The 27,984-nt window shown below is 46.8% G+C and overlaps 1 long non-coding RNA gene across 2 annotated transcripts; it reads right to left on the reverse strand.

Annotated features, from left to right (window-relative positions):
* Positions 1–359: 359 nt before the first annotated feature.
* On the reverse strand, positions 360–27,827 carry LOC106499160 (uncharacterized). 2 transcript variants are annotated; one of them, XR_010884498.1, is made up of 3 exons: positions 27,685–27,827; positions 26,836–26,912; positions 360–1,251 (listed from the first exon to the last, which is right to left on the reverse strand). It is a non-coding gene; the product is annotated as an uncharacterized lncRNA (long non-coding RNA). The 2 variants fall into 2 exon arrangements; XR_001295106.2 differs by lacking the exon at positions 360–1,251 and adding an exon at positions 22,757–23,423.
* Between the last annotated feature and the right edge of the window lie 157 nt (positions 27,828–27,984).

Raw genomic sequence — 27,984 nt, forward strand, 5'->3', positions numbered from 1 at the left:
TGCTTCAGAGTGGAGGGGACTCCAAAACTCCAAGCCAAAAACAATGGTCCCCTGAAATTAGAAACAACGACGATATTTTTATTCCACTTCATATTACAAAATCCCCTTTTGCATTGCAGAACCAAAATTTTAGCCTGAGTGACTCAAGAAAGTCTCTTTAAGAAAACAAAAACAAAAAAAAGCCCAGCACAGACTTTGCATTTGTTATTTCTATACATCACAGAGCGGGAAAATGGGATGCACAACACATAGGCAGCACCTCGAAATCTCCCTTTAACACAGATTTGCAAGCAGATGTTCAATAGAAAACAGAGCAAATTATCTTCACTGCACACTCACGACTTCCCAGGCATGGGGGGGGGGGGGAAGGAGGTTCTTGGTACCTTTTTTATGATCTGCCATTGACTTCACTAATGACTCACATTTGGTTCCAATGAGATATTTTCATATGACTAATGAATCTATATTTAGAGGCATAAGAGGGTTTGGCTAATTATCTGTTGCAGTCAGTTAAATATTCCAAGTATTCAAAGCAGGTTTTCTTCCAGTGGCAAATGTTATACCCTAGTGGTCTGTGCGCTGCTGGTACTTTAAAAACAGCCTAGCACTTTGACTCGTACCAAGTTGACATCTGGGTTTTTTTGTGTGTGTAAGCATAAGAGATGGCCTGAACTTAATTATAAAGTGAACCAATCCCGCATTTTTTTGGTGGCCAATAGGTCATTCCCCGAGGGATGATTTAAAACCAATTTTTCAACACGCACTTGATGCTTGCAACGGCCCATTTTGCTGGGGGCTTTTACTACTGCGCCATTAATAACTCCTGGCAGGGGCAAATTCCTTATAAGCACCATTGTTTAGGTTGCTTGTGCACAAATCATTTTTTCCACAGAGAGGGCTTTAAGTCTGGTGAGAGGAGGCAAGGGAGAAGAGGAGGGGGAGGGAAGGGGCTGTGTCGGTTCAGCTGCCTGAATTGCAGGAGGACATTAAGCATAATGATTCTGGAGGGAAAGAAACAGTATACAGCTCAGATGTGGGAATGAGCCAGGATTTCCTGTTCATATGCCTCTTTAGTAGGTGCTTGGGCTGTTCTCCTTCTTTTATCGCTGTCATCCGCTTTGTCTCCAAGTGAAATAATAATATGGGTGCAAATACAATAGATCAGATGTTCCCTGTGCCCCTGCTGCTGCTGTGCATTCACCCAGCCGCGCAGACTGAAACTGGGAGACCTCTTTGTAAAACTCTTCAACTCTGAAAGAACAATAAAGAAGATTTTACAGCTGTTCTGCTGATGGGGGGAGGCGGGGAGGCAGAGAGAAAACAGCTTGAGTGCCCGTGGCCAGCTATAATTTCTCCAGTGGGTCTTTGCTGACAGTTTTAGGATTAACAAGTGAGCTCTGTTCCCAGGCATTTACCCTTCTGTATAAGTTGGCCTGTTTGTTCTCAAGGGTTTATTTTACCCTACAAAATATGGCATTGCCAAACAGATGTAGGCTTGTTCCTAGAAAGACAAGTTATAACTGAAGCCGCATCTCACAGAGGCATTAGCCCCTGGAATTGTTTGTAAATGCTACAGTATTCCTCGGACCCTTTTCAGGGCAGTTTTTTCCCACAGACGTGCTGGTCGATTCTTTTATGGCTCTGTCCTTTGTCAAGGATGAATTAAGAAAAATAAACTCGCAAACAAAAAGTAGAGGCCCAGCATGGAGATCTTCCTGCTCCCAATGATTAAGAAGTATTTTACAGCTCTGGGAGGGGGACAGGAAAACAATGTGTCCTCCTGCATTTTTCTTTCCTTCATTTTTAGCTCTATGGGTAAAAAACAAACAAAACCCCCTCCTCTTATTATTTTTACGGGCCTCTTGTTCAAGAGACACAAAGTACTTTACAGGGAGTGCTACAAAAAACCTCCCATGTCCCAGATCTGCTAGGGTGAGTGGCAGGTAATGAGGATGGGAAGGTTACAAGAAAGAAGGCTGCAAGGATGTATTTGGGCCCAAAGCAAGCATTTAACAGTGAGTGTCTCTCTTTCTCCAGGGAGAAAGTGAGTTTGATTTGGCAAACCATGGCCATGAGTACAGGGGGAGAGGTTTGCAGAGGAGCTGGGACCTGGGAATTGATGCTGACCCGAAGTGAGGAGCATCAGCGCAGGACCGCAAGGGGTCACTTCACCGTCACCCCAGTCTCTCCCGGCAGTGCATTGGAGGGACATGCCCAAGGTCAGGAGCGAGTCGGTAGCAGAGGCAGAAGGAGCACTGCCCCAATCCTGGCTCTCAGGCCTATCCTCTGCAGAGGGGAGCCCAGCTTCCCCCCCAAAAGGAACAGAATAGCCTTGAAATGCAATTATGGAGTTCATGAGACACGAAGGGGCCGATTCACAGAAAGTGGCTACTAAATGTGTGCTAAGTGCTCTCCATCCACAGCTAGAGTGCGTGGGAGGAAGGAGGCACAGCCTGCAAAAGCAGGGAGCAGTACATGTTCGCAGGCTCAGGTGATGCCCAGCTGTTGCCAGCAAGCACGTTTTTCCCCTCAGCAACAGTCTGAAAAAAACATGTTCCCGGGGCTCAGGGGGCCAGAGCAGATCCCTCCCTCATGTGCTCATGGAAGGAAAACCCACCTCACCCACAAGCCCAGCTCCTGTTTCCTACGCTTCTGCTCAGGAAACTGTTCCCTGCCCCCCCAGCGCTCCTTAGGCCCTCAGCTCCCTGCTGCTCCAGCCCACGCTGCCCCATCCCTCTGACCGCACAGCAGCCCCACGAGCAAGGAGGATGTAAAACTTAATCTGCTGGGAGCACCCACAGTCCAGCAGCTTCGCCCACCGAATCCAGTACATGGGCGTGAGCAGAATAGGGAGCTGCAAGGAGGAGGGAGGGAAAGGAAGAAGAGCATTGCAAGACCCAATTGAGCCAGTTTCACCATAGTGTTAGCAGCTCCCCAAAGTAGTCTTGGGCAGAGGGAGACTGTGGAGGCCAGTTCAACTGAAAATGGCAATGTTTTAAGGCTGTAAGAAAATAATAGTCCAGAAGTAAGCGGATACTTTGCCACAAGCTTCATCTGCTCGACCGTGGCATGTGGGAGGTCAGGAGGGAGCAAACTACCAAGTGGTGTGAGACCACAGTTCATCCACCCATTTCAGCAAGAGTGCAGGGGAGGCAAGGAGAGCGCTGGAAGTATGTCTGGCTTTGTGTTGCACACAGAGCAGAAGCTTGTGGATTTGGACTTCTCGCTAGCCAGACTTCTTGCTCATTCCTACATGTGCCTCAGAGATGCCTTCTTTAGTCACACCTGTAAGAAGCGGCTTGAAATCAAGCAGCTGGCAAGAAGGAAGTGATGCAAAATGGGTTTTAAATATTGACCTGGGCCAGCTGGGCACACTGACTCAGTTTGTAGAGATGATAAAAAGAGAACAAAGAGGATCTGTGTGAAGAATAGCCTTGATTTCAACAGGTATGAGGGCTTATTCCTGTTGGAAGAGGGCCCAGGTGAGGATGGAGAAGATGTAGCTGAGAGAGGAAAGGAAGAGACTTATCTCAGTCTAAGACTGCAGTGCATCTTTGCAAGGATATTCTACCTCAATCAAATCTCTGTTTGAAGTGGGCATTGGGTGGCTAAAGGACCTGGTCCTACCCCCAGCTTCTTTTCTACAGTTTACCAAACTCAATCCTCAGTATATCAGTAGAAGGGGACTTCTTTGCAAAGACCCAAAGACTTTAGTACCTTCCTAGACATCACAAAGTCCCAACACTAACCTAGAGGGAATAGGGATTAATACTCACCGGGCTTGGTGGCAAACAGCCCTGTCTTCTCACCTGAGGAACCTGCTCTTCTAGCCTTGGAGACCTTCCCCCTCCAGGCCACTCAGCTGAATACTGCACTGATTTCCTCTCAGTGTTAGGAGTGCTCCCACAAACTTACAGGCCTGGGAGCAAGAGCCACCAAGTTACTTGCACCTCCTCCCTACTGAGTCTCCCACCTGCTCCTTGGTTTCCATGGGAATTTTCCAGGTAAAAGTTAGATTTGAAATCCCTTTGTTTCAGTGAGCTCAGATACTAGAGGATCTGACTCCTAGCAGAGGGCTGGAAGAGTCTCCCAACCCCATGACACAGTGGGAATAGGAAACGGGCCAGATCCCCTTGACAAATACGAGAACCCAAAGCTCCCTTTGACACATACATTGACAGGCTTTCCCTCGGTGTCTGGTATCCCTCAAGCAGGGCAACAGGATGAAAACATTTCAAAGCACAAGTCGATACTCAAGAATTTTATTAGCAGCATCAGCCAACATTTCCACTTGATTCATATATGCTGTTGGAAAAGTAATAACAACTTCGGAGGATCTACTCAGGAGAGAAAACAGCTCTTTCCTAGGCACCATGCTGTGATACTGCTTTGAGTAACAACATTGCATGCAGGAACGGAGTGGAAAGGGGCTGCAGCCCCAGGAGGAAAAGGAATTGCTTACATGAGCCCATGGAAAGTGCTTCGATGGAACAGGATGAAGGCAAAGGAAAGCATAGTGTGACTACGTATCAAGAAAAGACTCCAGCTGCTGGGATCTAGCTGCCCGTGTTGAAGCCTCGTAGGGGAAGTAACTTTATTTGTCTCGTGGGACAAATAAAACAAGCACTGGAAAAAATACAGGGAACAGTCCGGTATTGGCAGGGCACAAGTCAGACCATTCAGATCTTTACCCAGAGCACAGAGCTCTCCAAGGGAAAGAGAGCTATTGGAAGGTACAGTGCACAAGTATTTACCTCTAACACAAAGAAAACCCCAGGCCCCTGCAATCTCCTGGCTGTAGAGAAATAGGAACGAGGAAGCACACATGGCTATGCTGCCTTTGACCCCTATCGACTCAGCAGACAAGAATTTCCCCAGCAGCGTTTCCCTGGTCCTGTGTCAGCTGCAGCTCCCCTGGGTCTGAGCCATTTCTGGAGGTGAGGTCAACGCACTGGGGAAAGTGAGCTGGGAGCAGGGGGATGCAGCATCCCGCAGAAACAGGCCCTCACCCCATTGCTCCCCTGGACACAGGCAAGCCCTGTCCCGTCCCTGCTCGGTGATAAAGGCAGATACCGCTTATAGGACATCCTGGGGAGACACCAACTCTGCTTTCCTGCCTCCAGACACACTCGCACTCCTCAGCAATGGCACAGGAGAAAGATTAAGGAACAAAAGCTGTATAAAACTGTCCTTTTCTGTTACTGGCTCAAGTCGAACATCCTCAGGTGAGCATTACAGCCATTCAATCGATATCAGTACTTAACTAAGAGCACAGCAGAAAACCACAAGGCCTCAACTCAGAATATTTAATCATATGCCTTAAAGCACCCTGCCTGTCACAGCAGGCGTGGGAGGAGGTGATCTGGATGATCTCACTTGAAGGTAACGCAGTAATCTCTCCTGTACTGGTACAGCTCTGCTGAGACCGCCCAGGAGCCCAGCCAGAGGATTTCCCCTGCAGGGTGCTCCCACGCAGCAAGGCTCTGTCTCTCGTTAGTACATCTGGATGCACTGGCCTGCGAACACACGCGATCACATGCAGCCCACAGGCAAGACCTCTTTCAGCACCTTCTGGCCAAGCATCACTGCTGGTTTCCAGCAGGCACCTCTGAACCCTTCTGATTCCTGTCACACACCAGGAATTGGGCTCACAAGCTCTCCCCTTTCTTGACGACATGGCCCCCTGCCAAAGCAAATGTGTCACAGAAGTAACAAAGACGAGCCCCACTGCCCGAGGCTGTATGCTCCCTCCATGCCAAGAGAGGGGCTTTGGTGACTCCACACACCAGCACCTTGGGGCCTCCCATCAGAGCCAGATGCTGTGCAAAGCAGGGGACTGGGCTGGAGACCTCCAGAGGTCCTCTCTGTAGCTGGAGAAGGTTGCTCAGGGCCTTGTCCAGGCCAGTGTTGAATACCTCTAAGGATGGAGATCCCACAGCCTCTCTGGTCTTACTCACTCTCACTGTAAACTTTTTTCCTTTTTACCTAGTCAGAATTTCCCTTGCAGCAACCTGTGCCTCTTGCTTCTTGCCCTTTTGCAGTGCCCCTCTGAGGAGACCAGCTCCATCTTCTCAAAACCCTCCCTTTAGAGTCAAATACAGCAATTAGCTCTTGCCTTCTCTTCTCCAGGCTCAACAAACCCAGCTTTCAGCCCCTCCTCATCACTTGCTATCACGTGCTAGTTATTAACTAGAAAGGTTTTCATCCTTTTATTAAAGATTCTGGTGTCTCACTCAGCAGTAAAGCGTGATTTCAGGTTTATAGCTCTGTGTTTATTCCTGAAGAAGTTTTACTGGCTCAATGTACAAAGCTACTTCAACCCTAAAATGAAGCCACCTCTACTGCAGAATACAGCTTGCTACTTGGCTCTTCACAGAAACACTACAGCTTAGGTCTCAAAGGAAGAGCAACAACATAGCCCAATGACAGAGCAAAGGGCTTTTGGTGAGATAACAGGAATGATCCAGAATGCAATTTTGCCTGGACATTAGGGCTACATAAGCCAAGTTCCATCATGTTGCTTTGAAAGTGAGTGGACATTAAAAAGAAGGCCACTCCCACTTGAATAAACTAAATTTGGATGTTAAGTGCAGCCCCACTCTGCAAAGCAACTCTATAAAAATGTCATTGCGAGACTTCCTGTTTATTGTCTCTCACAGACTCCAAATGAAACACGTTCCACTAAAAAAAGCCATTTTCTAATGAGCCGTCTACAAATGCAAGTTCTTTTCCTTCACCCACCAGCACAAAAATGGAGGGTCCAAATCTGCCTCCCCAAACTCTGTGCAAGACCCTGGCTCTTGGGCTAGTCACCCAGCCACAACCTGCTAATCAGTTTTCTGGCTTCATGCTGGCTCCACCCTCCTCCTCCAGCGCCCACCTCTCCCGTGGTCCGTCTGCCCCTGCAGGCATTGCTGGTGCTGGCTGCACAGGGGTATGGGCAGCAGCAGTGGAGTCAAGAGCAAACACAGCCCTTATTCTAGGCAATAAATGAGTTACTCACTATTTTACCTACCAGAAAAGCTGTGAGCTCTAGTAAAACCTACTTACCTTCATTCCAGGCACCAGGATTTTTCAGAAGAGCCCAAGTGAACCAGGAACTCAAACCCTACAGGCATTTGGTGGCAACTGAGTACATGATTTCTGCTGGCATTTTTGACTCTTCCAGCCTACAGCAAGCACAGCCCAATTCTGACCCTTTAAAGGAAGCAAACTGTGTAACAACTTGCAGTATTTTTCCACAGTGGCTTTTGAGAGCTGAATCACTTTGATGATATGCACACATTGATTTGTCCTGGGAACAAAGACAGAGCACCCCCAAAATGACAGAAATATCTGCTTCACTTCAAACGTTTTTTTTAATTCACTGCTTAAATCTGATGTATTCCCACAGCCAGGTGAGGGCCTAAATTAGCTAAACACTAGTTGAGACAGGTTTCCTTTCTCACAGTCTAAGGTAGATGGACGATGTACATCCCCATAAAGAAAGGAACGTGGCTATGAAAAGTCACCTGTCCTGCAGCGTGTGAGACTGTATGCCTATCAGCCAGAACAGTAAGGGGTAATGTGAAGATGCACTATAGCTTTAGAACAGCAGCAGGCACAATTTCAGCAATGTTTATGCACACCTTGGGCAGAACTTCTCCTTGCTTATATCAGGCAGGCTTGGGAAACAGCAACTTTTCCAAGGAATTGGCTTTCAAGATCCAAGAGCTTGTGCTCCATTTATATGAAACAACAAAAGGGGAGATGTCTTCTGAAAAAGCAGGAGACAGAGGAAATGAAAGCCACCCATAAAATACTTTTTTATCTAGCCACACTAGAACAAATGATGGTGTTAGTGGACAGGAGAAATGGCAAAATTCAGCCAAGTGGAGAGGGGAAAAAGAGGGTTGGATAAGGTGATCTTATCTGATGAGAACCCAAAATGATCCCGATGGGTCTTTCCTGGACAATTTGCTGGATTTGTTGTTCTGGGGCTGATGTAAACAATGCAAGAGGGATTGCAGGGACAGGAGTCCTCTCTTAGCTCGCTTGCCCTCTGCCGGATGCCAGGAGCTTGGCAAGCCCAGTCCAATACCTGGAGCACCTGGGTTTAAGCCAGCTCTTTTACAGTCTGCTGCCACATTTCCACAGGGCTGCATGCACCAGTAACTGCAAGGGGAGGACGTGGGGAATTTTATGAAGATATGAATTAATAGGTCCAGGGGAAAAATCTGCACATGTAAGTGTGGAAGAGCTAGAAACAGCAATGGCTATATAAAATGATAAGGAGGGTGAGTTAAAAAAAAAAAAAAGAAAGAAACACCCTACTCTTGCCACTTGTACCTCTCTGAATTGCACAGCGTCTCAATGAAACAAGCTTTTTCTAGCTCTAGTTCTCAAGATTCAGGTGTCTGTCTCCCTGAAGGAGTTTAACACTGCCTTCTAGTGCTGCATGTGAGCTGGGCAGAGAGGCTCCATGCAAACAGCACAAAGGAGCAAAGAGAAATGAGCCTCCCAGTGCTGGGCCTGAACTGGCAAGCAGGGGGTTGCTCACACCAGATTAACAGTGTAGCCGTATGAGCAAGGATGGGAAGCCCAGCACCAGCACAGGGCCACCCAAGCTCCCAGCCACTGAGGGTTTGACTGGAGCAGCGCTGCTGAGCTAAGGGCATGTCGGGGTGGCTTGGCACAGTGCTGCAGAGAGAGAGGAGGCAGCTCTTGGCAAGATCTGCCCTTCACCTAGTGTTTGGCCCTGCCTGGGGGTCTGTCCCATGCTGCACTGGGCTCTGCAGACATTCCTGTTCTGGGGGAGGCAAACGGAGAAGGCCACTGGATACCCTGCGTAAGTTTTTCCAATAAGATTGCAAACCACGAGGATGTCTTAGGTGCATGTCTAGAAGAGTGAGAGGGTGCATGTCAGGATGGGGCTGCTGTTCTTCTACCTGAGTGGGGCTGCCTGGCCCCACGCAGAGGATATGGGAAGGTGGCTGGCACTATGGGAAGATGTCCAGCCACTCAGTCACTGCTAAAACAACCCCCAGTCCAGTGGCTTTCTGGGGGCCAGCCCTACTCAGCACAGCAAAAACACAGATCTCCTAGGAAGCAGCTTCTACATCTCTTAATTTCAGGGGACAGACCAGGGCAGGGCCCAGCCGTTCCTAGCACCAAGCAGCCTGAGAACTACCAAGAATTCCTGTTACATATAACAGCAGTCTGCAGAAGAGCTCCCATGAGATTTAAATTATGGCCCTGTAGGAAAACATCAGCCTTTCTAGTCAAGCTATTCACAGTAAAACCAGCGGTGGTGGTAAGCACCCGGAGCAGTTTGATGGCAAGCTTAGTACGATCCATATGGCACTGTAACATCCATTCTTTTGCTGCACCTGCTCAGACAGGTAGAGCCTTTCTATTTCCCAAGACACCTTGCAGATCCCCCGCTGCTGGGAATTCACTGGAAAACCCATCCTGGTGAGGCAGATAGGACCCGATCATGCAACCTCTTATACCCAACACCACTGCTGCTTGCAGAATTGCCACAGTTGTCCCCTATACACACATTTCTCCCTTAAAAGCAAGAGATGCTCCCATTCTAGCACGACAGTAACCCCTCACATGGGGTAGAAAGGGAATCATCACATACATATTACCATTTTGCCAATAAACACAATAATTACTCAAAGAAGGGCAAAAGCGCAGCAGACATCGTGAAGTGTTTGGTAAACCAGTTTACCACATTAGTCTGAACTGGGAAGAGCTTTGGGAGATCAGCCTGGCAAATCCTCTGCTGGAGCCCTTCCAAATTACCCAAACCTGCTGGAACAGCGCCCCTTAGCTGGGAATCTGATGAGATGGGGTTTTGCAGGCAGCTGGACTTCCCCTGTGTCTAGACTGACTCTGGGTTGCACTCTGTGACTCACTCCCAGCACCTGGCAGCATGGCAACAGCCCGCAGTTCTCCTCTGCGAACCCTGATGGCAGGGGTGAAAGAGGTCTTGTGCATGCATGGGTCTGATCCCGATGGAGAACCACAGGGCGCACCTGGGCAAGGGTGCTGAGATGCTCAGGTTGGGGACCAGACAGGCTAGCTGTAACCACTGCATCTGGCTCAGGGAGCACAGGGGGACAAAACCCCCATGCACATCGCTTCTGTACATGCCCTGTTTTGCACCTGACCCATAGGATCATTGCATCTACCCTGAGCTGGTGGCCAAGACAGGACTTGCCTGCTAGCCACACTACTGATATATGAACACATACTCAGCATGAACCCTGGAGCCGCAACCAAGACCCAAGACTTGGTTCACACACTCTGAGTAGATCAGAGACACCGCTCTGGTCCTGGGCAGAGTTTGAGCTGTCCAGCAGGTCCTTTGAACCTGAGCAGGTCAGAGCTCTGGGCAGCTCAGCCTGCTTTCAAACCTATCCTTGAACTAGCAGCGTGGATGTCACAACTAGTCTGTAGCTGCCAAAATCTTGCTAGCGTGAGCCCAGATAGTCTAGCAGGGCTGCACTGCACTGGGACAGTAAAGCCACCTTCCCCTGGGACCGCAAAAAAACTGTCCCAAGAAAAGTACGACTCTGCTAGTGTAACTCCACTGGGGACTTCCGTCAGCCCAGCTAAAGCCACTCACGAATAACATCACCTCCCACCCCTGACCCACATAGCTCTGCAGGCAAAAGTCTGTAGCATTGCCCTGGCCAGAGACATTAGACACAACAAATGTATTTTTAAAACAAGCGGGAGGAACATTTTTCAGGCCTATGGGGTAGGGGATATTAGCTTAAAATGCAGGAGAAAGTTCAAGGTCAAATCCTCCTGCATGCAAACCAGCTCCTCCAGCAATGCCATACAGCAGTACCAAGTATCACCCCCTGTTCTAGCATCTTTGGCACAAGTATCTCTCTGTTTTGTGCACACATGTACCTCTGAAAGGTCACACTGTAAATCAGCTCTGCTCTTAGCTTGTAAAGTCCTCAAGGCAAGGACAGTCTCTAAATAATACCTGAAAAACATGCAACAGAGGTGGGTGATGCTGGCATTTTTCACACTGAGATCACTGGGCACATGTTGGCCCACAGCTTAGGTTCAGGACCTGAACTGGAGAACTGTGCTTCGTGACTTAATTTGTCACCTCACTTCCAAGACTGGGACAGATAGATAGACAGATAGATGGGCAGACTACACATCAATGAAATGGATCATATTTAGACTATCTCTGACTCTTCACTGTGAGCTCCTTCCCACTGGGAAGCCAGCCTAAAAGCCCCTTGACCATCCTTAAGGGAGCCTATCTGATCCCCTTTTCCCAGGCAGAGATTGCCTGAAGCCTTACCATTTTTAGGAAAGTCCTAACCAACCAAGTAGCTATCTTGCTGACTTGAGCTCCACTCAGTTGACAAAAACAAGAGCTAAAAAACAGACTGAAGTCCTATCCAGGGCCTAACTACCAAAAGCTGTGGTTTTACCACCTAGTTTTCTTGTTTAAAGTATTTTGCTCTCATTGCAAGAGAGGGGAGTGGTTGACCATAGGGAAGGAAGTGATGAAGCCCACCCCATTTAAAATGTTTTGTTGATCTCATTCATCTCCTCCAACTTGAGCCACAGCAGGTACTGCAGAAGTTAGATTTCTAAGATAAAGTAACCTCTTCAAATGTGTTTAGCCCAGCATTTTGGTAAGCAGTATTTCCTGCAGCAAATCCTCATTTTGTACATTTTCTCCCCTGAAGAAATGTCCTTGTGTCTAGCAGATTTATCAGTGTCCTCCTGGGCACAGTGTTCCTTCTCTTATAGTAAACTATTTACAGGAGAAATGCTACACCAGAAAATTAACTATGCTACAGATGCTAAAGAAATGAATCTTGTATTGTTTAAAGTGCTCTGCACGGTCATTTTTCTTCCCTACACATTTTCAGTTCTTTCTCAACTTCTTAAACTTCACAAGAGGGATAAAGATGCATAATAAAGATCCTGCAAGTTTGTTCCGAGGTCTCTACCAGCTCTTTAATTCAGCTGAATCCTCAACAGAATATTTCTGTTGTGTGCCTGTCCAAAAGCAGTCAGCAATTCAAGGGTTTACCCCAGCCACCTGTGACTGTAAAGTACTCTAACTTATTAACCACTTTCTTTATAGTGCTTCTCATCCCATAGGTGTCCCAAGCATTCCCAAAGGTTTCTGATACGCAGCCACCTCAGGAGTGGAAGATTGCAGCCCCTTCGCAGGGCTGAGCAAAGCCATGCCAACCGCCTTGCGCTGGGAGGGGAAGCTCGGCACATCCAACAGGCATACGCTGTCAGCACTGCAGCATGCCAGAGTCAACACTCCTGTTGACCTTAAAACTGTGAGCAAGAAAATCCTGTAACAGAGACCTTGCCACAAACATCTGTGCTCTCCTTGTGGCCAGGTGAAATTACTGTAATGGGCTGCTAATTGGCCTCTCTCTGAAACAGGTCCAGAGGCAGCAGCACGGCAGTGCAGTGGGAGCAACGGTTCCCCTCCACCACGCTCCTGTCCTCAGGACCAGCGTCACCCCTTTCCTGCAGTCGCCACCTAGCGCTTAGGGTGGGTCAGCTCCAGAGTCACCCCAGCTCCGATGAGGGCCTTACCAAGGATTCTCATGTGGAGGAGATCCAACAGCCAAACCAGCCCTCCCATCCTTTGCGTAGGACCCTGCACTGCCCTCTGTTTGGCCGCGGCCACCCCTTTCCTTTCACACTTTGGGTCTGGAGGGAGCAGGTCCCATTTGGGGCTGTCCACAGAGCGGATCCCTTTTGCCAGCATCTGCTTCTCCATAGGGAACAGATCCCTTCCTTCATGCTCATCTTGCCCTACAGACACAGATCTCCTTCTGCCAGTGCCGGGCCTGGCGCTTAGAGAGTTTCTCTTATTGCCAGGTTCTCCTCCGCTGCCTGGCTGTACACTGGGACACATTGGCTTCATGTCCAGATTTTTTAAATATTTTGCTTTGTGGTTTTTCATGCAGTGCTCAAGGTATTTTGCAAAAGGCACCTTATAAATTGACTCAATAAATACACATAAAACACTAGATTTAATCCTTCCTTTCACATTTTTCTTTTCATTACTAGAATGCCCCCAGCCTACCAACCCTCTCACCACCTTGTGTTCGGGCTTTTGGCTTCTACAGGAAGGCTGGAAAATGATTATTTTATTTCAAGGAAGCTTGGTTTGGACTAAAATCAGGGCTTGTAAATGATCGAAACAATGAATGGCTGTAAGGATTAACGCATCAGGTGCACTAAATAACAACAGCATGGTGGTGTTTTCATGCCGAGGGACCCAGTACTGTACTACAACATCTCTACTCAACAGCATTCCTCAATGGGGCACCCTGAATGTGAAAAAACACATACAAAAAAAGAACAACTTCTCAGGGATGGAAGAAGACACAGACATGAGTTGTGCAATGTGGGGTGCCGCCTTGGGGACAGGTAGAACCTGCCCACACCAATGGGTGGGACTATCTCCCTAGTGTGGGTAAAAAAGGCATTAGACTGCAGTGAATGACTCCTAAAAGCTGTGTTTGCCACCCAAAAAACAGGCCAAATGGGTACTGTAGAGGAGAGGGTCAATATGACTAAGGATTTCACTGTCTCTCCAACCATCTGAAGTACACTCAGATTTGGACCTTCCCCCACTGCAACTCTTTGGGTTAGAAACCAGGTGAGCACAGCCACATGATAGTGTGGGGCACTGACCAGAAAGCCCCCACTGCTGATCCTGAGAGGCCCTGAAGCCAAGAGGCCCCCATCCTTTGTCCCAGAAAACTACCACGACAGGAGGAGAAGATGAAAAGAAAAGATCTGGTTTGGAATAACTTTAGAGGAAGAGCCATTAAACCTGCTTTAGTTTTCTTACTGACACTGTATTATATCACAACCAGCACCAGGAATGCTCAGCCCTCCCAATCAACTGCTCTCACCAGCCTCGAGCACTCCCTCTTTTACCCTCTTCTTCTCTCTGCAGCTCCCATCTTCTCCTTGCAGTCCAGCAGTGACGGACCATCTCAAGACCCTGCATGCACTGAAGAAATAATCAATGGTACAGGCCACTGAGGAGAAGAAACAAAGGTCAAATCATGATGGTGGCATTTTAGCCTGCATTGGCCCATGCCCTGCACCCCATGGATCTCCTCCAACAGCTGAGAGATAGGCAGAGATGGGAAAGCACTAGGAAGCATTTTGTACATTGCTTCTGTGTGACAAGTAGCCAGGTAACACCTGAGCATTCAGGATTCCCATGCCATTGGATGAGCCAACATGGCCTCATCTAAAAAAAGGGAATTATGCTTCGGTACCAGCATACCAGCCTTACAGCACAGTGGAAGACTCCTGCCATCCATGGGGCACACACATCTGGCTGCACTCTGAGTGGTCCATGGATGTTAACCCTCAGAGGATAATATCCAGGCTTTTTAAGCAGTGCAAAACTCCCAAATAGGGTCTCATTGGCCAAAGGTCAGAGCAGCCGAGAGACCAAACTTTGTTCCTGGAGCCCTACGCCTGCGGTTTAACTTCTTTTAAAGCTTCCTTTAAGGATCACAATGTTCTGGACAAGAGACCTTTGGGACCTCTTGGGTAAACGTGGGCATTTCTTGTATTCATTACCAGCTTCTGGCTGCACTAATACCTTAGCTATTTCATCACAGGCCTCTCATGCCTGTTAATATGTCTTTTGGACTCATTTCAGCCCGCAAGCCTCCCAGTTCCACAGTTTTGCTGAACAGCTTTGTCCTTTTTGAGAAGGAGCTGAGTACTGCGGTCTGGAGGTTAAAGCCCTCGAGGCCCATGCATGGGATGGCTGGCCTCCATCCCTGGCTTGCTGCAGCCTGGGCACCCCTTTTACCCTTTCCATCCCTCTGAACACAACAGAGAAAACCCAGCTCCAGCAGGGTGAACTGGCTTGTAGTCTTTGCAGAAAGGGGGAATTACCTGCACGCAGGTGCACTTGTGTGTATCTGACTTTCTCGCTTCTTCACTGATAACCCAAATCATCATCACAGCAGGAGACCTTGCTCAACAGTGGCTCTGCCAGCACATCCAACACTTGCAAAACATTAGTGCAAGACCCTAAAGGCAGAGCGATCAGGCCATTTTGCCCCATAAATAAAGGGACAAACCTGGCTTTTGACACAAGTCTAATTAAAGATGGTTGTAGGCCCAAATGGAGCTTTGTCCTAAAGATCTGAAAGGGAGAAAGACTTATAGTGCTTCTTGTGATATTTGTTTGGATCCTCTCTTAGTGAGTCTACTCCATGAACTGAGATAGTTCACTCCACAGGTCAGGGAGAGCCTGAAAGAAGAGCCAGCAGTGGTGAACTCAAGCCCACATGCCCAGGGGAACCAAGCCCTGAGAAGCAGGCAGGGCGATGACCTTTGACGCTTTCTAGGGAAAGACAACATACAGAGCAGATGTAGACAAGGGTCCAGTCCCTGCTCCATGCATGCCTACCAGCCTCTCTGCCCATCTCCCAGGATGACCCTCTTCACCTCCTTTCCCTAGGAAGTGTGAAAAAAATGGGTTCCTCACCCCCATGCAAGTGGGACTATCTCCACCAGGGCCAGAACCCCAAGACTCCATCACGGCAGCTGGCAATTAAAGAAGTCAGGATGCCCAGCTTGGGCTGGTGAGGCTGTGGCACCATGGCCAGGCTATTTAAGTGGGACCTTCCAGACAGCTGGCTTCAGTGCCACTTAAGCATGGAGGGTTTTTTCCTCTCCAAAGCTTTTACCAGTGCTTTAATGAACAGTTAGCCAAGCTGGTCAGGAAGAAAAATTGTTAAAATGTTGTTGGTTTTCCCTGTTCAAAAAAGCTCATTATTATTCACCTCATTTTACTATTTTTTTCAGGTTTGGGATGAAGAAACAAAAGCTTCAAGGTTTTCACCAAAGGCCCATAATTTTTTTTTTTTTTTTAAGAACCTAAGCTCAAGGGTGTTTTTTTTTTGGTTTGCCATGAAAAATCTAGAAAGAAATCCTCAGAGAGAGATATGCCCTGTTGAAATGCTCAGTTTCACCCCCCCAAAAAAAAAAAGTTTTCATCATAGATAAACAATTCCTATGAGAAATTTAGAAGCATATGAAAAGAAACAGTTCATTTTGGTTTCATGCAGTAGGAGCTACGGGATCCAGTATTCTCACCCTGTCACACTCTTTTTGGACCAGATGATAAAAGGAACCTGTATCCTCTAACTAGGTAACTAAACAAGATGACACATCTTTGCTCTTTTCATTACAGACAAGGATTTGTTGTTGTTCTTGAAAGCCTTAATTTGCAGTATTCAACAGCTTAACAATTTCCCCACACCCTCTGCACACTAATTGCATCAATGAAAGGAATGCATTTGATTTATACCCATCTATGTCAAAAGCCATCATGAGTGACACTCTTTAACAGGAACAATGGATTCAGCAATAAGAGAAATGTCACAGTGCTTTCCAGGATGACAATAAACTGATAGACCTGAGAGTTTTTAAAGCAGGGATAGGTAAATTATTTCAGATTGTTCCTCTTGATGCCAAGTTTGAAGCTGATGCCTTGCCAAATCTACTTTAGAAGTGCAAATTATTCAGGAAAAGCAATGAATATGAATTTGTCACTTATTCACTTTCCTGTTGCTCCAGACCAGAACCCAAACTACCTTCTCCAGCACAGCTGGCTCTGTGGCATACACATCCTACCCAAGGAGAAGTCCTTGAGGCAAGTCTTCCCCTGTGATCCACCCAAAAGTCCCTTCTCTCCTCAGCTCAAGGAGACTTCAGGATCCTTACCCTTTGTGTAAGGAAGTGAGGAAGGAGAAACTGGAAAAGGAGATTGCCATTTCTGTGAGCCCAGTGAAAGCTTTCAGAAGGTCAGAGCTCTGCAAAGCTGTGATGTTATTGACGCAGATGAAGTGACTTACTGCTTTCCAAAAATGTCCTCTCCCCACCTCCACGTTTAAGGAAAGGGCTGGAGGTAGCAACAGGAAGAAAATGACTAGTTCAGATGAACTACCTGATCATGCTTTTATCTATCAGCAAGCCCTAAAGATGGCCATATTTGCTTGTCTTTCTTTCCATAAGTATCCTTGTGCAGGTCTGATCATTGCAAAAACTTCCACACTGATGGCTCTGGAAACTTCATCCATTTGTGCCTGGAGGAGTCAGCACAAGTTTCAGTCCAGCCAGGAATGGGGATAGAGGAGCCTGCTCTTTACCCTTGGAGCTGAGACTTGGAACTGGGACTGAAGTGTATGGGGAAAAAAATGATTGAGAACAAAAGATGAAGGCTGGGGGAAGGACAGGGGCAGGTTCACAGACATAACTTCAAATATGAAAGCATGACTTGATCCATTCAGCCTGTCAAAGAGCCAAGCCCAGGGCAACTCAGTTAAGGCAGTAAGTATGCACATGAAGAAGTGATATGACAGAGGGCTCTTTAGCCTTGTGGACAGACATAAAACATGATCCAAGATCTGGCAGCTGAAACTGGTCACATTCAGCCTACAAATAAGCTTTGAAGCAGCAGCAGGAATCGCTTATTGGCACAACCCACCAACCGCTGTGATGGCATCTCCATTGCTGGCATTTAAGAGCAGCGGTTGGATATTTCCCTATGAGATCTGCTCTTGCAGTCCTGGAACCTTTTAGCACTAGAACTGTTCAGGACACCAGATGATCAGTGTCCCCTTCATTTCACCTGAGTCACCACTCACTTAGCTGCTGTGTGGACAACTGGAGGTGACCAAGACCTCAGCCTTAAATGAACCGATGAACTACATATTGGTGAAGGACTCTGTACTTCAGCACCAGGCTCCTGAACAATGCAGCCTGCTGGCCAGATATTTCTCTCCTTCTGCCTAAGCCATCAGCTCAGAAACTAGCCAGAAGAGACAATAATGATCACTCACAGTCTGAACTCTGGCACAACACAGACCACAGAGCCCACCCCAGTAATTCCTGCATGAATACACTGCAGTTCCCCAGAGCCACTGGGAAGTAAGAGCTGGAAACAATAGCTTTGAAAGAACAAATCAAACTTGTTAATAAAGAAAAGAAAAGAAAAGAAAAGAAAAGAAAAGAAAAGAAAAGAAAAGAAAAGAAAAGAAAAGAAAAGAAAAGAAAAGAAAAGAAAAGAAAAAGAAGGGTGGTGATAAAAGCCTTGATGAGTCAAGGAGATAATTATGCATGATAGCAGGGTTTCTTTGGCTGAGGACCAGTAAGAGGCCTTGACAAGGCACTGTCTATATCCAACCCCCTGGGATGAGCATGACAGAGCAGTTTGTGCTGCAGAGAACTAAAAGTCTCCAAACAGGAGAGAAAGGTGAGGGAAAAGGCAGCAATTTGAGATAGGGCTGGGCCTAATTCAGACATGCACGAGTCATTATTGCACACACATAGACACATCCTGCAAGAATAGCCTGAGAAACAGCCTCATGGAACAGGCATTAAACAAATGCATTAACCAGGGGAACAGTAATCCCTTTTCTATCCCAGCAGGGTGTGAGGCATTTCTCATCTACAGGACTGCAGCCATTCAGTCACGCTCAGCCCACGGGACTCCCACAGAAGCAAAAAAGTGCAAGAAGCTACAGGCCCCCCATCACTGCTTCGTGTACAGAGGCTCAGGGCAAAGAGGAAGAGATCTGGTTGATGATAAGTGCGTGCTGTTAAATAGACCTTCCTAAGAAGGACTGTGAAGGTTTAGATTTAGTAATAAAATCTTGAAATGGGAGTGGAGGAAGGAGGCCAAGACTTCTGGGTGTTGTTTGCTGTTCTGCCCATGTTTGTTCAGTGATTCAACCCAGCATTACTGGGTCTTTCAGAAACAGGCCATGAGTCATCCAAACTGTTGGTTCCTTCCCTCTTTAGAAGACCCACAACCCAGGAGGATGAACATGAGTGAAGGGCATTTTTACTGATGAAGCTGTTTGGCCTCCCAGGATCCCTTACCTTATTTCATGCCAGGTCTCTGTATGGTTCAAGCTCCTCCGGGCAAAAGTGGCGTATGGATAGCCTGTTGCCTTCACAGCTCAATGCTTGAAAGGCAGGATCTGCTCTTCTTTGAAACTAAAGCCAGAAGGGACCTTAGAAGGACAGTCTGCTTTCCCTCTTCAGACAGCATCTGCTCTACCTGAGTCACTTCTGACAAGTGTTTGTCTAACCTTCAGCTTAAAAACTTCCAGAGATGACATTTCTACTACCTCATTTCACCACTACACAGCTGTACTTAATGCTGGGAAGTTGTTCCTAACAGAATCTAACTAATAGAATAGAACTAATAGAATAGAGGGGACCTCTGGAGGTCTCTGCCCCAACCCTGACTCAAAGCAAGGCAAACCAGATCTTCTTCGCCAGTGTTGGCCAACCAACATCTAACCTGAATCTCCCTTGCTGTAATTTCAGCCATCACTTCTTTTCATGTCTGGCATTGATACAGAAAGCTGATGAGACCTTTTATTTGTGCAGCAACTTTTTGTATATTTAAAGACAAAACACGTCTTCAGAAAGCTTTTCCTTCTCCAAATCTTTCAGGCTTTCCTCATAGGTCACGTTTTGAGAATGCTGGTAATTTTTGCATGCCTTCCCCTGGCAATTGCTAGTTCCCAACCACACAGATCATGGAGCTGCTGACCTCACAAAGAATACTGTGGCTGTAAATGGGAAGAGTCAGAAGCGTGTGCTTCCACAGGCTTCCTCCACAGGGAAGACAAGACAGAGGAAAGACAAGCAAAGCAAAAACAGTTCATCAGATGCTCCAAACACCGGCCTTCAGTTGGGCTGCTTCCCCTCATGTCTCTGACCACCTCCAGCACAAAGAAGCATAAAGAAATTCAAGTGCTCAGTTCAGTTGTTGATAGCTCTGGTACTTCTTGCTGTGCCAACAATGCTGCATGCCCCAGCTCTTCCCCAGGGCTAGCAGCATGAAAGAGTGGAAAACCTAACTCACCAGATATTACTGTTATTGTTTTCTAGTGAGAACATACTTAAAAATCCTCAACCTAAAGGAAAGCCCTTCCGTGCCATGAACAGGCCAAACACAGGCCCTCCCTCCAACGGCTGACAGGCAAACAGAGGGGGGTGTTTCCTGGTGAGATATTTTCCACAACATCTACAAAAGTTAGGACCTGGTCTCTTTTGATGGGTATGGCTGACTGTAAGCCCATGGTTGGATATCTGCTGCTCTGCAAATCCCTTAGCCATGTCCCCCCATCTGCTTTCTGACCCTGTCCTGTGAGCCATGCTTCACTGTCCATCAGATCTGCTCCTTCCCCACCTGACCCCATCCAGCAGAGTGTTTGTAACCTCTTCAAGCATGAGAAAAACTCTGATTTGACTCTTCAAACTTTCTTAGTCCAACATTCCCGTACATCCTCCTCCTCCTCAAATACACATGCATTTCAGGGATGAGAAACTCTAGTCAAACAGGAGATGCTTTAAGAAACCAGGGCTTTGAGCAGAAAGGGTCTTGGTATTTAAACTAGAGAGCCACCTGCCAGCAAACAGCACAGCCCTTGAACGCACAAGGAATTTTGACTTCACATAGTGAAATTTCCTAGAACTTTAAACCTTTGTTGTTGTTGTCGTAGTAGTCTCTCTGGCTCTCTCTGCTTTACAATTTTCTACTTGGCAACCATGTTGAAATGATGCAAAGAAGTAGCCACTGCTTAACTGCAAATTATTAATTAGATGCCAGGGCATCTGTGCATGACTGCACGCAGGGCAAGGGGGGTCTGTGTCCTACATTACAAAATCAACAAACCAGCCTGGCATTGTTTTTCTGCCCAGAGATATAATTTAGTGGCAAGTCTCCATTTGCTCCAGAACTGATTCCTAAAGAGAAGGTACTTGCACAGTCCATTAAGAAGGAGAAGAGACAAAAATAATAATAATAACAAAATAAAAATAAAAAGCCCTTGCTGACCAAGAGCTGTTCCTTTTGCTGTTGAAACTCTTTGCTAAGAGTCTCAGTCTCTTAAAACAAATGCTAATTGTTCTTAGCTAGGAGCTGGCTAGAAATAATCTGACTGGAGACATTCTACTGTAAAATAGCAATGTGATGAAACTGAGAAAGATTTCAGGCACTCAGGGCTACTCAGCTCTCCAGGTTTTCCTAAGACTTACTGCCACCCCAGTGGGAGTTGACACCCCTCCGCTGAGACAGCGTGTCTGGCCACACATGTCCTCCCAGACTACTGCAGCACAATTGAAAGTAGGTTTGCACAAGCCATGGCTGAAGGCACTGCGGTTTTTGGGGCTGTATGTACACTTTGCCCTATATACGTCTCTGCTCCAAGGATCTCATAGTTTAAATACTCAAGACCAACAAACATCCCAGGGGAATCTGTTCCAGTGGGTAATTACCCTCATTGTTAAAAATTAACAACAAAACAATAATCGTAGACAGCTGTGCCTTTCATGCCTTTTATAGCAACATTCCCACAGCACTGCAAGGGACATTGTTTGGGATTCACAAATAAATTTTCACCCCGATTCAGGATAAATCCTTAGTCAACTATTTCAGATGTTTTCCCAAGAGGTAATGACCACTTCCCAGCTGACTGTAGCCACAGTATATCTTCCCGACATTGCACATCCCAAGCATTGGGGGCTGGGGATGTTTGATGCTTCTAGGAGCCAAACTACAGACCATGCTTGTGCACCCAGAATTGCTGCCTCCCCTTGTTCTCCGCATGGTTTAACTCACAGCATTGGCTGGCCTTGGAGCTGACAGAAACTTGGGAGGTTCTGGTTGCCTCCTTCCCTCTGGCAGAATCTCACTAGGTGCCAGAGGGCCCAGGGCAAAGGAAGGCTCAAGGACAGGTGTAAGCATGTGAAACCTGCAATGAGCTCATCCTCAAGGGGGTAGGCAGAGGTGGCCAAAGGTGGACCTCAACTGAGCAGAGAAACAATCCCAGCCCCTCCAATCCAAGCAGATAACTTAGGAGAAGAATGACAGAGGCCTTATGGGAGAAGGGTGGAGGGAGGTTGACCAGTCGCAATGAGGTGAATCCTAAAAGGCTGAAACAGGGCACATGGTTTGGAGTGCTTCTGAGGTCCAGTTGGCCAAAGCCTGAGTGGTCTTGGGATTCACGTCTGGAGGCAGATCTTAGCCCCTTGCTTGTCTTGGCTATTAAAACCACTAACAGCACCTAGTGAGCCAGGAGCACATCTAGGGAGTACAGTTAATGCCATGGTATTACTACTTTCAGCAAACTGCCCCTTTGACTACTCTGTTCTCCCAGATTCCACTGCCTCCTACTTATTCAGATGCAATCACTTCTCCAGCAGAGGTTAGGTCACAGAGGAGTCAGAATGTCTTTCCTTGGCCTCACATCTTCCTGAGGCTGTCACTTCTGCTAATTGCTTGCTCTGCACCCTCAGAGGTCTTCTTTGCACAAGGGACATACAGCAAGGGGGGGTTCACTCTGCACAAAAAGCCCCTTGCAGGGCTTCCTGAGACTGAGCTTCAGAGCTCAGATTCAACCTCAGGCTTGAGTCTCCTCCACAACTCATAACAGTTCATATTTCCGCACTCCTGGAAGCGTTAGTGAAGATCAGGGGCAGAGGCTTGCAAGGGACAAGGAAAAGCTACCACAGTCCACTGAGAGACTGCAGTTGATTGCCACGATACCACAGCCTGTTATAAAACAGGAGCAGGCTGATGCAAACCATTGCATAGGCCTTGTCACAGCTACCAGGAACAGCCAGTGCTTGGTCCCTGGCCTGAGAATTAGAAACTCGCAGTAGTCAAGACTGAAAAAACATCCTGGGGGAATCCACTCCACTGGTTAATCATCATCACTCTTAAAAAATTAGTAACAAAACAATAATAGTAGACAGCTGTGCTTTTCATGCCTTTTATAGCAATATTCCCACAGCACAGTGAGGGACATTGTTTTGGGTTTATAAACAGCTTTTGGGCAACATTCATGATTTCATCTCTTTTTCCATGGCCTACCTCTCACCTGCTAGACTCCACTCATCAGAAAGTAGCCAGCCTGTCACTTCCATTGCAGTAAAATCAACCAGCCAGCAGAAACGCACATGCACATACAGAGCAAGCTTGATCCTAGCCTGTGTGAAGCTTAGCATTCCTTCGCATGTGATGTGGAAAGAGTTGTTCAAACCAGGCTCATAGCAACCTTTTAGACATCGTACTCAGAGTTATGTAAAATATTTTCCCTGCTTTGGTAGCTGGCAAACTTTGTTTTATAAGACAAATGGAATTTATTAATGCAAAATATTTATCAAGTCTTTGTAAATTTTTTTTTTCCAAGAGAGTGGAGAGGTTGACCAGGAGTCTTTCATCTTTGCTGGCTTCTGAATGTTAAAAACAGAGCTGATTTGGAGTGAGACCACAAGCTAGAGCCTCTCTCATTTCCATGCATCCCCTTTTTCTGCAAGTGGTGGCAAGTTCTCCCTTTGATAAATGTACCATCTTCCTGCAGTGACGACAGGAAATGCTTTCAAAACACATTCTCAGATAGGATGATCTCCATCCTACAGATGAACAACAGAGGCAAAAGGCAGTACTGTGCTCACCTCTTCACAGATGAGCAAAACAAAAAGATATTCTTTGCTTCAAGGATCTCACATCATCCAAGAGGTACAGGTAAGGTAGGTACACAGAAAAAGGGAGAGTAGCAGGAATGGGAAGAACAGTACCATTGGCCAATGAAGTAGTCTTATCCCCACTTAACACCACTCTGGACATTGATGTCTACTATTTAGAAATAAAAGAATGGGTAATGCAGCCAGCAACTCTACTGTCATTATATTCCAGGTGAGCAACATAAAATGTCTTATTACTGCCCAAGTCCTCACTGTAAAAGTCACCATCACCTTAAGCTGCTAGGCATTGCTTTTGCAAAAACAAACCAAAGCTCTTGGTCAGGTTGTTGATAGGCTCAGACCACTGACCAATTTCTTGAGGCTTCCATATCTGTCTATTTATCATCTTAGCTTATCCTTTGAGTATTTTCTTCTTTGTTTAGATAGCAGCATAGCCTTCATCTGAGGTTCATAAGAACTTATCATGGCATACACAACAGCTTAGTTAATGATATGGACCCACTTTGGAATAAGCACCTGCTTGTTACAGGAAGTTGCATTGATTTCTGTGTGATTCTTCATGCACTGAGAATGCATAGTTTCAGCTGGCTAGGGTTAAAAAATTAGTTTATGCATGGATTATTTGTGTTTCCCTTCTTCCCTTAAATGACCTGCATCTACTGTACAGTTAAAGTTGTTGGTTTTTTTTTTCAATACTTCTTTTACAGATTCTCCCTTTTATCTCAAATTCAGTCCATTACAGTAAAAACAATTTCACACCCAATGGCTTGAATGGAAACGGACATGGTTGATGGAGACCAAGCTTCCTTCTTTAGGCAGTCAGTTTGGCCTCACAGCCAGGATATCAGAGAATCTTGCTCTGCCTCAAATCTTCTCCCTTCAAAGGAGAAGCCCAGTAGTAAATGGTGAATTGGAAGAACTTTATTCAGTGAAAAAGCCAAGGGCTCTCTTGGTCCACCCCTTCACTCCTGTGAAATAACATTTATTTGGAATTATCAGGTCCTCTCTCTTAACATAGTGCCCCTTCCCACCTTCAAAGAACTGAAGCCTCCAGAACTGACTGAACTACAGAACAAAGCAGCAAATTGCAGGTCATTTGTCTCAGGATGGGCAAGGGCTGCAGAATACAATGTTCCTCTTATAATATTAGATTTTAATCAAAGGAATGGAGAGGGGTCACAGAGCAAATTCCTGAAACCAGACTCATGAGTTATAAATAAGTATTCCCTGGCATGGACAGAGGCCCCTTTGGAAAAGCCCAGTGAGTCAAGGCTGAAAATATTCCACTTTTTTTGACAAAGTATATTAAAAAAAAGTCATCATTAACAGGAGAGCTACAAGATCTGCGAGGAGCTGTTATCTGCTCTGCAGGTTAATGGGCCCATGTCATGGAAGTGGGACAATGTCATGAAGCTCTAAGCAGAAAATGTGAGAAAAATAAGCACCTTGGAGGAAAAGCAGGTAATCATCTTTTGGCCTGCACTCTTCTTCCAGTTGATGGCCTCTTTTATGTGAAGGTAAGTCCTTGCTTTACAGCCCTCTGCCCAACCCAGGCTGCACTGTGATGAACACAGGCTTTATGCCCCCAAAATTCAGTTTCATCTGCAGCAGCTTTCCCATATCCCCATAGATGGCTCTTTCCATGAATCACAGAAGGGTTGAGGTTGGAAGAGACCTCTGGAGATCATCTAGTCCAACTCCCCTGCTCAAGCAGGGTGACCTAGAGCATGAGAGCACATTTCCAAGGATTGTGTCCAGATGGCTTTTGAATATCTCCAAGGAAGGAGACTCTACAACCTCTCTTGGGTAACCTGTTCCCAGGGCTCAGTAACCCCCACAGTAAAGAAGTTTTTTCTCATGTTCAGATGGAACTCTTGTGTTGCAGTTTGTGCCTCTCATCCTATCGCTGGGCACCAGTGAAAAGAGTCCAGCGCCATCCTCTCTACATCCTCCTTTCAGATACTTACACGCATTGATAAGGTTATCCCCTCAGCCTTCTCTTCTCTAGGCTGAAAGGGCAGCTGAAAGGGTAAGACTGAACACACGGGAATCTAACATCACTATCCCGAACACACACAGAACAGGTCCTTCAGATTTCTGAAGGCTAGAAGAGTACACAGGAGTCAGAGCAAAGCCTGGAGAATCTTTTACAGAATCCATATTTCAAAAGCCTGGGTCAAAGCCTCGACTGGCATAACCCAGCAGTAATGCATCTGTAATTGCACAGAAATAAGAAACCCAGGCCAGCTCTCCCTCTTCTGCCACAGGGGCAAGGGGCAGCCATGACAGTGCACACAACAGCAGAGCTGCTGAGGGGAGCTCCAATTCATACTTCTTCCTGAAAATCAGGGGTATCCCTCAGGATCGAAGCATGCTTCCGGCAAAGCCCCAGACAATGCAAGCTGCACACAGGGGAGCTCAGATGGTTTCCCGCAGCAACACCCTTTGCCCTCTGGGTCAGGGGAAACACAGAGACAGGGCTACAAAGGGTAGCAGGAAGACCTGCACTCAAGAAAGAGGTGAGTTAAGAATGGACTATAGAAGAAACACAAGGTGGGTAAGATTGGAGTCAGCCATTCAGATCTCCAAACACTGCTACTGCTGCAAGATTGGCTCAGGTGGAGCTCAAGGGAAGTTTGGAGCCTGACACATTGATGGATGCCAGAGTCCTAGGAGGTGGTTTCTTTTAGGGAGACATTGGGCTTTCAGTCACACTGTGTTGGTTTCTCTCACCTTTACTTCTGCAATTTAAGATGTAACAGAGGCACTGCCCTTTGCCCGGGGCAGAGGGAGAGAAGCAGCCAGCACCTGAAGCTCTGAGCTGCAAAATCTGCATTTCACGGCCTGGCTGTAGGCCCCAGCTCCAGTGCCACTTCTAGACCAGTTAAAGTACTGGGGTAAAAACAAAAGGAGTATGGCAGCATCATTCACTTGCTAATTGGCTACTGAAAGGAAGACATCAAATCTGTGATTGCCATGAAAGGATACAGTCTAACTTGCTAAAAACAGAAGAAAAGGCAAGACAGGGCAAAGGAGGAGAGAAAATAGATTGAGTTTCTCAGAAGCACCCCAAAATCCACACTTCCAATTCAAGCAGGCTCAGCAGGGCAGTGAGGTAGGCCCTGCTGAACACCAAGCAATCACTTTTTTTTTTCTCTCTAGTTAGAGAAACCCTTTCTTGCAGAGCTGCCACAGTTCATATGCTCAGAGCAACACTGTGCAGAGAGAAGGTGGGAGCTTTTTGGGAAGGGGGGGGGGGGGAGAAGAAAAAAGAGCACATACCCTGCGCTGGGAAAGCCACATCGATGAGCTTGTTAACATTCGAAGAGACTGCTTGGCGTGATTCCTTACACAGTTTCCTGCCAAGAATTTGCAAGAGGAAAGTATATTTAGCAATCCAAGGCATGCCAAAGCCTTGTCAAGAGAAAAAAAAAAAAAACAAAAAAAAACCACACACACACTTTGAATATGTGGAATAGCAATTAGACATTTTCTAAGCAGCCATTTTCAAAATGCATCCAGGCATCTAATAAGGGCACGTGAGGCATATCCACAACTCTGCCACACTCCATGCCTCAAAAGACATCCATGAGGAATCGAATATGCAGAGGAAGAATATGTTACTGATGGCAACTGCCCATTTTCAAAGCACTGGGGCCAGTTTCAAGCATGTGACACTCTCCCTGAGAGCCATTGGAAATATACAGTCTCATACCACCACATGTCACTTTATAACATCATTTGAGGAATCATTTCTCTAAACAGAGCCATGAGCCATGCTGCAAAGCGGGGATACACAGAGATATGCCAGCCTCCCCACTTTGGTGGGAGCTGTACCACTAGCCCTGTGATGCTGTTTACCCATTCACCAGGACAGCATTCCTGGAGGGAGCTGGTAAACATTCAGGTGAGATGAGCAGCAGCTGGAAGCACACGAAATTTGATAGTGGGTTGTAGCCCATTAAACTGGCACTCACACCACACTGCAGTCCTGGTTGACTCTCCCACTGGCCAACACTCTGAGCTGCAGAGCCAGCAACTAACTGCATCCCCAAAGCTCCTTCCTCCCTAAGAAGAGACCTAGAAAATATTTTCAGGACAGAGTATATCTGCCTGAGGAATGCAACTCACCTGCATTGGTCATTCTTGTTTTTGAAGCACCGCTGTAAACCTCCCAGGGATGCAGCATAGGGGAAGAGGTAAGGAGCAGCTTGGGAAGGCAACTGGTGGCCCTGGATCTTGGACAAGGATGAAGGCAGCCAAGTAAGTGGCGAGGCTATGAGGCATTTGCTGTTCATTAAAGTTAGAAATTGCAGGAAGATCTGCTCCTTGGAACATGGTGTCCATCACTTATAACCATCAGGCTCCCTTATGGTAAACTCCCCAAGCAAAAAACAAAGCCAAAAGGAGGTCCTTGAACATGGCCTGAGT

This window comes from Apteryx mantelli, chromosome 6 (genome assembly GCF_036417845.1).
Source record: "Apteryx mantelli isolate bAptMan1 chromosome 6, bAptMan1.hap1, whole genome shotgun sequence".
NCBI lineage: Eukaryota > Metazoa > Chordata > Aves > Apterygiformes > Apterygidae > Apteryx > Apteryx mantelli.